The 13,014-nt window shown below is 35.9% G+C and overlaps 1 pseudogene; it reads left to right on the top strand.

The window, feature by feature from the left end:
• The first annotated feature begins 11,945 nt into the window (after nucleotides 1-11,945).
• Nucleotides 11,946-12,781, top strand: LOC105070494 (calmodulin-binding transcription activator 2 pseudogene; annotated as a pseudogene).
• The last annotated feature ends 233 nt before the right edge of the window (nucleotides 12,782-13,014 follow it).

Here is a 13,014-nt window from a genome sequence, read left to right as displayed (position 1 = left end):
AAATCTGTTATTTTCTCTGGAGACTAAGGCTCAGTAAGATGTGAATATGATGGATTTCTGCTTAGTATTTTTAAATGCCTATAGAAAATGCCACACATACATAATTCCCTTCTGCTCACGCTATGGCCTGTTTTGTTCTTAATGGAGTTGATTTTTTCGTTTCCCTGGTCTTCAGTGACATTTTTGTTGTATAAATGGCTCTTTATTTAGAATATGTGCATCCTTTGTTTAATGTGATCTGTTACAGTGACATTTTGGAACAACTCTTTATATTTTCTAGATCAGTACTAATTATGCCACACATCTTCCTTTTACATTGGGCCTGGAATTGGTAGCGGGCATCTGAATGCGTGTATAACACAAAATACACTGTGTTACCAAAGGAAAATGATCACTTAAGTACAGAGTTAGAGTGAAATTATGCATAACCCCACACAGCATTTACAAACTCAAGTATATATAAAGCATAACCATTGCCTGTAATATATTTTAGATGTATATTGTCATTACTTGCCCAAACATTATAAACTGTAACAGATGGACCACTCTTAAATAAGTATTTATCAAGCTTCCGCTTTAGAGGAGCTAAAGATACTTGGAAGAAGAGGGGGATTAGTGGGGTCTTGCGCCTTCCCTATACCGATCCTTAAAATTTATTTCATTTAGAAGTATATAAAAAGAGATTTTAAAATACTAATCATTTTTGTCCCTTACTTTCATCTCCTACCTGCATCCTGTGACATATTCCCCTTACTCATGCTCTTTTAGTGCATCGGATTTCCTACTATTTAATATTCCAGCATTCTCCCGTCAGTCTTCGAATTGCTTGTTCTTTGTGCTTAGGATGTTCTTCCACATGATTGCTACATTGTCTCTTTTACAACTTTGCTTAAACGCCCCTTCTCACTGAGTCCTACTCTGACCTCTCTATTTAAAATTGCTATCTGTCCCACACAGTCCACTGTTTTCATCCCTCTTTCCTTGAGCTTATATTTCCTACAGCACAACTTATAAATGTTACCTTTGTCATTTTCTTCACTAGAGTATTAGCTATATGAGGGCAAGTCTTTTTTTAAATTTTTGTTAGTTTTGGTTTTCCAGTTTTCCTTTTTACAAGTGCCTTAGTTGTTACCAAAGAACTCTATACCTTGAGAACAACTCGCATAAGATGGCTAGAATTCAATATTTCCCTGTAACTCACTGTATTAAAATAAAACTCTTTATTAAATACATTCTTCACTAACTTTTGTTAAGTGTATATAACCAAGAGATATTGATTGCAGCTAATTGATTGCATTCTGAGTTCTTTATTCTGCTAGTTTATTTGTTTGCCTGTACAAAAGAGAATTTTTTTAATTTTTTTTGAAAGTTTAATTTTAAATTTAGTTTCTGAAAGGAAAAGAGGCCAGCTGTCCCGTCTTTTTCTTTCAAAATGTTCTGCAACAGTGTCTTCTTATTTCCATTATGTTTTGTAAACATTCTGTCAAGTTTTAAAAATGTCCTCTTAAAAACTGTCATCTAGGAGTTGTTTAAATTTATATGCCTAACTCAGAAAATAGATAAATATTTTTTAATATTTAGTATTTATATCCAAGAGTATGATATATGTCTATTTTCTATCATTTTGATAGTTAAAAATTTGCCCTTTTTTAATAACTTGACCACCTTTAATTTATATTTATGGTTTTATATATCATGTATTATTTTTGTGATAGTAAATGGAGTCTTTGCTTTTTATTATATCTTATTTAGAGGTACTTACATGGTATCATGTTCAGCAATTGATCATCTTTGGAATTTTACATACAGTGTGGATTTCAACACTATATAACCAGGCAGAGAAAAATAAAAATTTAGTAATGGAAAGAAGTTTATATAAGTTCCTGAGTCATCCCCTACTTCCTCTCCCGTATATTTCCCACAATATCTCAATAATCTATCCAATGATGATCACCTTATTTCCATACAAATTAAGTTTTAACATATATTCAGTCATGCAGGCTACCCCTTCAGTCCCTCATTGCTCCTCTACTCCACTAATTTAGTAAAGGGGTGTTTCAGTTGCCCATTGCAGTTTTCAATCTGTACACTGCTTTGGTAGATGATAAAGTGTATGATAAATACAGTGCATATGATGCTTCTTAGCCCATTGTTGTGCTGCATCTTTAATAAAAACCGATTCATTGAACAGGTGACAAATAAGCAGGGAATCCAATCCGAAATAATACTTTTGTCTCTAGACCTATAGTAACATTTAAAAAATTGTGTCAGTTACTGGGTATGCAAATACAAATCCAGAATGAGTACATATCTTAGCAAGACCTACTAGCATCACCTGGAGCCGTGCATAATAAGCCAGCTCTGGGTCAACTTGGAATCTCTCCGTTCTGGACTGAATGTTTGTCCCCCAGAATGAACATGTTGAAACCCTACCCCCCCCCTCCAATGTGATGGTATTAGGAGGTGAGGCCTTTGGGAAGTAATCAGGTTTAGATGAGGTCGTAAAGGTGGAGCTCCCATAATGGGATAAAACTCCTTATAAAAAGAGAAAGAGACACCAGGACTTTCACTTTTTTCCTTGCTAGAATCTAGCAAGAGGGCAGCTGTCTGTAGCCAGGAAGGGAGCCTCATCAGGAATCTAATCTGCTGGCACTTTGATCTTTGACATCCTAGACTCCAGAACTGCGGAGAATAGATGTCTGTTGTTTAAGCCCTGCAAGTTTATGGTATTTTGTTATAGCAGCCACACTGACTAAGACATTCTTAATAGGTATTTGTCATGGCTGTCCTGTCTCTTACATTTCTGTTGAAAACAGAATAATTATTACTATATTTCAAGCTTTTTAGTGTCATAAATTAGTGGAATCCCTTTTTATCCACCAGGTGTTTCAATGATTAAATGTCTCCATGCCATTCATCTCATATATGGGAGATATTTCTGTGAAAGAATAAGGGCATCCACTTACTGGTTCCAGTCCCCTCTGAAGTCATAAGATGGATTCTTTTGAGGTTATCAACATGCCCCTTTTGATTTTCCCTCTTTAAACCCAAATTTGTATAACATAGCACCCCAAATTTAAATTCAATTTTCCAGGTATCTAAGACCCATTCATTTTCAGCCATACTGTTAATCCATTGTTTCCCATTCTTATATTGCTGAAAACCCATTCCATGTAATTATTCTTATTGTCTAGTTCTTTTGGATGCCACTAGGAACACTGATCTGAAGTTTGCTCATTAAGCAGAATTACCTTTTCCTTCTTTGATCAGCCCCTACATAGGCAATAAAACTATTTTCCAAGTTACCAGTTACCACTCTGCTCTTGAACTACCATCTTTAAATCATGCAGCTTGTCTGGCACCCTCAGATACTGATCATTGGGTGGGAACTATTTAGCTTTGGAGTATCTAATTTAGGACCCCAAATTATGCCAGTTACCTATTCATAAGTGCAATAACTATTCCCAAGTGTAACCCACTGTGAAAATGTCCTAAACATACCATATCTATTTGATGTGGAAACCTTTCTTTGCACTTCCTTTTATTTTGGAATGCTGTTGTAACATAAACCATGGTATAACGGGTATTATCTCAAAATAATTTTAGGTTCTTCTGTTAATAGAAGTAGTTTAAACTAAAGCCAAAAAACAACCCACTAATTGACTTTCAAAGGGTGTATATCATAAGAAGACTCAAATAATTTTCTAGTCCAAAATCTTAGCAGTCAGCATGATGTTAAGTTACTGTCACTTTTAATATCATTCAAATATTGAGATCCTAAGAAGGGTGATCAACTATCCTGATTCATCTGGACTGTATAAGTGAAAATCTTGAATCCCAGAAATCCCCAACCCTGGCTACAAAAGATTTCAGTAGTCAATGTAGAAAGTAGTGGAAAAGTATAAAACCCGTATGATGGGCCAAATATAGGGACTGAAGGAAACACTGTTTTGAATATCAAATGGATATGGTATAGATTATATAACTTCCATAATCATGGTCACTGTTTTTACTTGAGTGCTAATATGGGTAACCATGATTGACAATTCACAATCATGAATCATCCATTGTTGCATTATTCTGAATGATGCAATTTAAGTGTGGTGTGATCATTTGTGGATTAGCTGTTGTGCCTTGTATTGCAAATATTACTAGTTTTATTTATAACATTGTGGATGTTGTGATGTTTTCTGAGTTCAGGTGGTGAATATGAGAATGATTATAATACCAATGCCAGCAAGTCTCGGGTGTCACTGACAAAGTTAACAACTAGGTTAACAAATGAGTTGAATAAAATTTCATGTACAAAAGCAGGATTTGACCAATAGGCCATAGTTTGTCAACCACTGAGACAGATTATGATTTATTTACTCAAGAGTTTATTGTAAAACAAATAATAATAATAATTATTTAGGACTTTTAGAGTTGTAACAACTAGGTTATTTTATTGGCAAAGGAAGGACATACACAATGCATTAGGACCAACATAAAGCATACTGTATGATATGCAAAAAAGAATTTGACATTGGCCGAAGTGTGGAGAAGGAGATACGAAATCACATGTGGAGACTGAATCTCGCAAGTCTAGGATGATATAGGCAAGTGCCTCTAGATCAATGGAAACATTTTTTGTTTCCCAAAAAGACACCAATGCTCAGTCAGAAATAGCACTGAATTAGCTTGGGCATACCATGGGAATGAACATGCATTGTCATACTGCTCTTTTATTGCTTCCTAAAACAGGATAATTATATTTCCTGACTCACAGATTGCAACTATAATGTACTGTGAGCAAACAGAAGAAAAAAATTGATAACAGTTATGTTAGTGTCTTAGAGTATTATACTTGGGTGAACAGTGTCTCTGAAAATTCATATCTTTCCATATCTCAAAATATCAGTCTCTTTGGGAATGGAGTCTTTGCAGATGTAGTCAGGTTAATTTAATCACGTTAAATTTAGGCATATTGGATCAGAGTAGGCCCTAAACCCAATGATTGATGTCCTTATAAGAAAGCCATGTGAAGACAGACACACAAACACAAGGAGAATGCCATGTGATAACAAAGGCAGAGATTAGAAGGATGCATTTATAAGTCAAGGAAAACCAAGGATTGCCAACAACCAACAGAAGCTAGGAAGAAGCAAGGGAAGAAAGGATTATTTCCTAGAGCATTCAGAGGAAGCATGGTGCTGCCAGTGCCTTGGTTTTGAACTTCTAACCTTCAGAACAGAGAGAATAAATTTCTGTTCTTTGAGGCCATTCAGTTTACCATAATTTGTTATGGTAGCCACAGGAAACTCATACAAGTATAGAGCTCATCCTGTCAGATCTTACCATCATGCTTTCTAGAGTTTATAAAGTGATGTATTGAATCACAGCATCCCAAACTGTTCTCCCTAACTCTTAGATACTTGGACTTCCAAAAAACATAGCTTAAAATCATTTCCTTGTTTCTATGAAGATTTTAATGAAACCACAGAAAACATAAAATATTACTAAAATCTTGTCAAAATACAAACTAAACTTTGTTAACCTCTTTGCATATTTGGCAAATTCCATTCCATCTATAAATTTCATATCAGGGAAAATGAAATAACTTTACCTATGTAATATTCTATACATGTAAAATAATATATGTATTGTTAATTAGGGGTATAATTTTCTCACCTGTGATTTTTCGTAATGAAAGTCATAGATAAAATGTGGTATGTTGAGTAACGGTCCCCAAAGAGATCCTGATCCCAATCCTTGGAACTTGTGAATATTACCCTGTATGGCAAAGGAATTTGCAGTTGTGATTAAGTTAATCTTGTGATGGAGACATTATCCTGGATTAGTCATGTAGGCTCATTAAATATAATCACAAGTGTCCTCCTTAGATCTGTATCTATAAGATGGCTTTCGCTATTGTAACCCATTAAAAAAAAAAAAAAAGCTAAAATGTTGGTCTGTTGCATGTAAACATTGGTCTAGAAATATTTGCAAAGTATAGAAAATGAAAATTTCCTTCTCTAATTTGGAAATGCAATGAGGATGAGAATAAAGAAAAGCATTACAGTCCAATAGAAACTTATATGCTGTTTCTCTAAAATCTTTGATAATTTTTGAGGCCGTAAGAAATCTAGAAAAGAATGAACTAACACTAAATTGACCATTATTATGTGTAGGTTGTGACAAAAATTCAGACTGGAAAAAAACAATTTTTTTGAGTAACATTGTTTCAGAATGTTTTTTAATAACCAGAAGAGATATAAGTGAAACAGGACTTTTAAAATTTTTTAAATTAAAACTAATTTACACAGAAAGCAAATTAAATTTCACAAGATCAGCTACCTCTATGCTTTAAAATCATTTTCCCTGAAAAAGAAAGATTTAACTTTTTGAGTAATATTCAGTGTACTTCAGAGTGTTTACAAATGATGGACATTTCAATTTGGTCTGTATGATGAGTTTATGGGTACAGAGAGCCTGACTGGCAAATAGTTGGTGATCTACCAAAGTAATCCAATGGATACAGCATGAGCATTTTTGGAGCACTGAACAATAATTTCTTAATCTAAAAATATGCTGTTGCTAGTAAGTTAAATTTGTAAGTTTTTAATTTTCAAGTATGTTTCTGAGACTGTTTACCTTGACGTTATCACATTAGATTAGTATCAGGACTTGGTGGCATGTGGTCTTGATAAGATCAGAGCAGCTGCAAGTTAATTAATTTTACATTTGACTATACTCAGTTTACCACTACCATAAGTTTTTTTAAAAAGAAAATTAAAAACGAACCTTCCCTGCTAAATATCCTTCACATATATGCACAACAATTTTGACTGTAATTTGCTACCAAAAAGAAAAAAAAAGAAAGAAAGAAAAAGGAAAAAAGGATATATTGAAGAATGCAGGCAGTATAGAAAAGTATTATTTAAAGAATAAACTGAGTAAAATTATCTACTGTAGTACAGGACAAAAAGAAACATTGTGATTGGCAGACTCTAAGATGGCTGCTATGATGCCCACTTCCCACTATTTCCATCCCCACATAATCCCTTCCCTTTGATTGTGGATGGGAGCTGTGGCTTGCTTTTTTTTCTTCTTATTAAGACTTTTCTTTTATTAGAGCAGTTAAAGGTTCACAGAAAAATCGAGAGGGAGTACAGAGAGTTCCCCTATATCCCCTGCCCCTAAACAGGCATAGCCTCCCCTATTATCAACATCCTCCACAGAATGGTACATTTGTTACAATTCATGAACCAACATTGACACATCATAACCACCCAAATTATGTAGTTTACATTATGGTTCACTCTTGGTGTTGTGCATTCCATAGGTTTGGACACCTGTGTAATGACGTGTATCCATCATGACATTATACAGAGTATTTTCATTGACCTTCAGATCCTCTGTTCTCCACCTCTTTACCTGTCCCCTCTACTCCCAGCTGCTAGAGATCAATGATCTCTTTATTGCCTTTATAGTTTTGCCTTCTCCGTAATGTCAGAATTGTAATCATACAGTATGTAGCTTTTTCAAATTGGCTTCTTTCACTTAATAATATGCATTTAAGTTACCTGTATTTTTTATGGCTTAATAGATGGGGGTTTTTTTTAGTGCTGAATAATATTCCATTGTCTGTATGTACTGCAGTTAATTAACCCATCCACCTGCTGAAAGACATCTTGGTTGCCTCCAAGTTTTGGCAATTATGAATAAAGCTGCTATAAACATCCACGTGCAGACTTTTTGTGGACATAAGTTTTAGACTCTTTGGGTAAATACTGAGGATTACAATTGCTGGATCTTGTGGTTAAAGTGTGTTTGGTTTTGTAAGATACTGCCAAACTCTTCCAAAGTGGCTCTACTATTTTCCATTTCTGTCGGCAACATATGAGTTCCTGTGGCTCCACATCCTCATCAGCACTTAGTATTCTCATTGTGCCAGATTTTGGCCATTCTAATAGATGTAGTGGTATTTCATTATTGTTTTAATTTGCATTTTCCTAATAAGAGTTGGAGCATCTATCTATATGATTATTTTCCATTGGTATGTCTTTTTGTTGAGGTGTCTTTTAAGGTCTTTGGCCCATTTTTGATAAGGTTGTATAGTTTCTTATTGTTGAGTTTTGAGATCTTTGTATATTTTCAATGAATGTCCTATATCAGAGATATTTTTCCAAGTATTTTCTTCCAGTCTGTAAGTCATCTTTCATTTGCCTGGCATTGTCTTTCATAGAGCAGAAGTTCTTAACTTGAATGACGTCCAACTTACCCATTTTTATTTTGTAGATTGTGCCTTTGGCGTTTTATCTAAAAAGTCATCATCATTCCAAAGATCATTTAGGTTTTCTTCTTTATTACCTTATGGTAGTTTCATAGTTTTGGATTTTAGATGTATGCCTGTGATCCATTTTGAGTTAAGTTTTGTGAGGGGTGTAAGGGCTATATCTGGATTTATTTGTGTATGTATTTATTTTTTATTTAAGTATAGTCAGTTTATAATGTGTCAATTTCTGGCGTACAGCATAATGTTTCAGCCATACATACATATACATACATGTATTCATTTTCATATTCTTTTTCATTATAGGTTACTACAAGATACTGAATATAGTTCCCTGTCTGTACAGTATAAACTTGTTGTTTATTTTACATATAGTAGTTAGTATATGCAAAGCTCAAACTCCCAGTTTATCACTTCCCTCTGCCTTCCTGCCTGCCCCCTGGTAACTATAAGTTTGTTTTCTATGTTCATGAGTCTGTTTTAGTTTTATAAATAAGTTTATTTGTGTCTTTTTTTAGATTCCACATATTATTGATATCATATGTTATTTGTCTTTCTCTTTCTGGCTTACTTCAGTTAGAATGACAATCTCCAGGTCCATCTATGTTGCAGCAAATGATATTATTTTATTTTTTATGGCCGAGTAGTATTCCACTGTATATATGGAATTTTCCAGGTGGAAAATTTCCAATTTTCACAACTTCTTTATACAGTCATCTGTCTGTGGACATTTAGATCATTTCCATGTCTTTGCTATTGTAAATAGTAGTTCTGTGAACACTGGGGTGCATGCATCTTTTTGAATTAGAGTTCCCTCCAGATATATGCCCAAGAGTGGGATGGCTGGATCATATGGTTAGTCTATTTTTAGTTCTTTTAAGGAATCTCCATACTGTTTTCCATAATGGCTTCACAAAACTGCATTCCCACCAACAATGTAGGAGATCTCCCTTTTCTCCTATGTATTTATTTTTGCATGTGGATGTTTAGTTGTTCCAGCACTATTTGTTGAAGAAACTGTCTTTGTTCTATTGTGTGGACTGTATTCCTTTGCCAAAGATCAGTTGACCATATTTACATGGGTCAATTTCTGGTCTCTTTTTTGTTCCATTGATTTGTTTATTCTTTTGCCAATACCACACCATCTTGCTTATCATAGACTTAGAGGAAGGCTTGAAGTTGGGAGCATCAGTCCTCCAACTCTGTTTTTCTCCTTCAGTATTGCATTGGCTATTGTAGGTCTTTTGCCTTGCCATATAAAGTAACACTAGTTTGCCAATTTTCACAAATAACTAGCTGGCATTTTGACAGGGATTACGTTGAATCTACAGATAAAATTGGGAAGAACTGATATCTTGACAACATTGAATATTCCTATCCATAAACATGAAATTTGTCTCTATTCAGTTTTTCTTTAATTTTGTTCAGCAGGGTTTTGTAGTTTTGCTCATATAGATCTTGTACATATGTTGCTTGATTTATACCTGAGCATTCAATTTTGGGGGGTGCTAATATAAATGGCATTGTGTTTTTTATTTCCAATTCACTTGTTCATTGCTAATGTATAGAGAAGTGATTTCATATATAAATCTTATATCATGCAAACTTGCCAGATTTGCTTAATAATTCCAGAAATTTGTCAATTTTTAAAAATTTTATACATAGATGATCACATCATCTGTGATCAAAGACAATTTTTCTTTCTTTCTTCCCAATTTGTATAACTTTTATTTCCTTTTCTTGATTATTACATTAACACGGACTTCTAGTGTGATGTTTAAAAAGACTGGTGAGGGGGCATCTTGTGTTGTACCTGATTTTAGTAGGTAAGCTTCAGTTTTCTCACCATTAAGTATGATATTAGCTGTAGTAATTTTGTGTATATTTTTTATAAAGTTGAGATAATTTTCTTCTATTCCTTGTTTACCTTAGAGTTTTTATCATGAATGAGTGTTGGGTTTTGTCAAATGTTTTTTCTACATCTACTAATATGATCATGTGATTCAGGGTTTTTTAGCCTGTTTATGTGATAAATTATAATAACTGAGTTTCAAATCTTGGGTCTGCCTTCCATAGTTGGGATAAATATTACTTGATCATGATGAATGATTACTTTTATACATTATTGGATTTGATTTGCTAATTGAATATTCCCAAGAATTTTCCCATTTGTGATAAACAGTATACCTTATCCAGAATAACCAGCTTCACACTGGAAATTATATGATTAACCAGAATTTATAACTCAATCTGAGCTTGATTTACCAATCGAGAATCAACATATCATCAATATTATACACACACACACGTGTGTATTATGTACTTCCAATTTAATATTAATTTCAAGTATAAGTCCTTCTCTCTAGACTCTGGCAATAAGGGAATTTAAATATCCCTATGTAAGCACAATATTATAGATTCTGAATGTATATTAGAGTTTGTCTCACATGATTGCACATTGGTTCTGGCTTTTTACCCCCAATTTTCTTCTTTAAAAAAAATTGAAGTAGTTACTGAAAAGAAAATGTTAGCCAAATTGAACACCGAATCTGCTTTAGTTTCTAGGACAGTTTGAATTAACCGCACATTGGGAAGAACTGATGCTGTTGAAGGCAACACTCCACGTAGTCCTCTGTAGTCTAAAGTTAACCTCCTGGACCCATCACCTTTTCTCTAGACCATACTGGACTGCTAAAGAAAGAACTTGTGGGTACTGAGAGATTTGGATCTAAAATATCCTTAATTAAAGCTGAAATGTGTTGATATTCTCCAAGGTATCTGATACTGCTTTAAATTAACCACTGAAGTATGTTTAGGTAATGTAAAGTTTCTTATTAGGCATACAAATTAAAATAGTATGACAGCAGATTTGAATGATATCCCTTTTCCAATGGTTTGGAAAAGGACATAGTCTCCCATTCAAACATCTGTCCCATTACAGTTATACACACTGATGGGGTGGGACAGTAATCATAGGTAACATTTGTTCTTAAATTCTTCCTCATACTTTGAAGTCTTTTATAGTGGCATCACTGTATCTTCTTAACATAATTCTATTGCCCTTTAGGCTTTGATTAATGAGTTTAGTTATGACAGTACTTTGTGCACTAGTGTCAAGAAGTCACAATAAAGTTTATTCACCATATCTAGACCATTTTATTAAGGCAAATGGACTTGGTCCCCTGCTGGGGTTACACTAAAAGATCCTAGTCATCCTGCCACTCAAAATTATAGCATCTCCTTTACTTCACAACATTTAATTGGCACTATTTAGAAGGAATTTTACATTCCTCCTTTGTGTTATTTTTTAAAATTCATCAAAGCTATAGCAAACAATAAATTCACGGTGGTCTTTGTGCAGTATTAGGGGTGGAGAGTAGCTAAACCACCTATTTTTTTTATAGTAACCCAGTAAATTTTTAATAGCTATTTCATCTATCTCTTCCTTTTTTATGTCTTGTTTTAATTAACTATCTGAACACTTCTACCTGGTTTAATTGCCCTTCTACTTGGTTTAATTGCTCCATGGGTATTTCATGCATTTAATTTGTATTGTTTACTTCTTAAATTGCAACTATTTTCCCATTACTCCACCCCGTACTGGGGAAGCTCAGCAAGGAAGTACTCCACAACACCTGTCACATCACTCTGCCTTATGTGACCCTGTTCTGACAATAGGGAATTGGAGACCCAATGCGGGAGCGGACGGGGGCTGTGGGGCTCAGCGAGACCATGTCCTGGCTGGCCAGCTACCTGGAGATTGTGGACCATTTCCCCAGCTCAGCCCCTCCCAGCGAACTGCCCTTAGAGCGGGGTCGCCTGGCTATCCCTCCAGCACCTTCCTGGGCCGAGTTTCTCTCTGCGTCTGCCAGTGGCAAGATGGAGAGTGATTTTGCCCTGCTGACGCTATCGGATCATGAGCAGCGGGAACTGTATGAGGCAGCCCGGGTCATCCAGACAGCCTTCCGAAAGTACAAGGGCCGGCGGCTGAAGGAGCAGCAGGAGGTAGCAGCAGCTGTGATCCAGCGCTGTTACCGGAAGTACAAGCAGTTTGCACTCTATAAGAAGATGACCCAGGCAGCCATCCTGATCCAGAGCAAGTTCCGAAGCTACTACGAACAGAAGCGATTTCAGCAGAGCCGCAGAGCAGCGGTACTCATCCAGCAGCACTACCGCTCCTACCGCCGCCGGCCTGGGCCTCCCCACCGGCCCACAGGCAGCCTGCCTGCCCGAAACAAAGGCTCCTTTCTCACCAAAAAGCAAGACCAGGCAGCCCGGAAGATAATGAGATTCCTGCGGCGCTGCCGACACAGGATGAGGGAACTGAAGCAGAACCAGGAGCTGGAAGGGCTTCCCCAACCGGGCCTGGCCACCTGACCTTTCCACCGCCTTTCTCATCGCCCTGGGGGCCGCTTCTCGCAGTCTTAACAGGAAGAGGGCTCTCTGGGGGAGGGGGAGCCCCCTGTCGGCAGCTTTCCCGTCACTTCTTTTGGAGCCCGTCCTCGGTCTCCAAATAAGCAATTGGAAACTCCTTTCTCACAGCATCAAACATCACTTTGGTCAAAGGCATAGAGTTACTGACTACTTCTGTATCATCATTAAAACGAATCCACGTGTGTTTGCACGTCCCACATTTCAGCAGCCTCAGAAACAGTATTCCATTTAATAGCTTGGGATGGATTTGGACAATTTCTTTCTCAGGCTGTAAATTACCTATCTCTACTTTATGTCACTCAACA

The sequence above is a fragment of the Camelus bactrianus genome, chromosome 2 (genome assembly GCF_048773025.1).
Source record: "Camelus bactrianus isolate YW-2024 breed Bactrian camel chromosome 2, ASM4877302v1, whole genome shotgun sequence".
Lineage (NCBI taxonomy): Eukaryota > Metazoa > Chordata > Mammalia > Artiodactyla > Camelidae > Camelus > Camelus bactrianus.
This window is presented reverse-complemented; position numbering and strand designations above follow the sequence as displayed.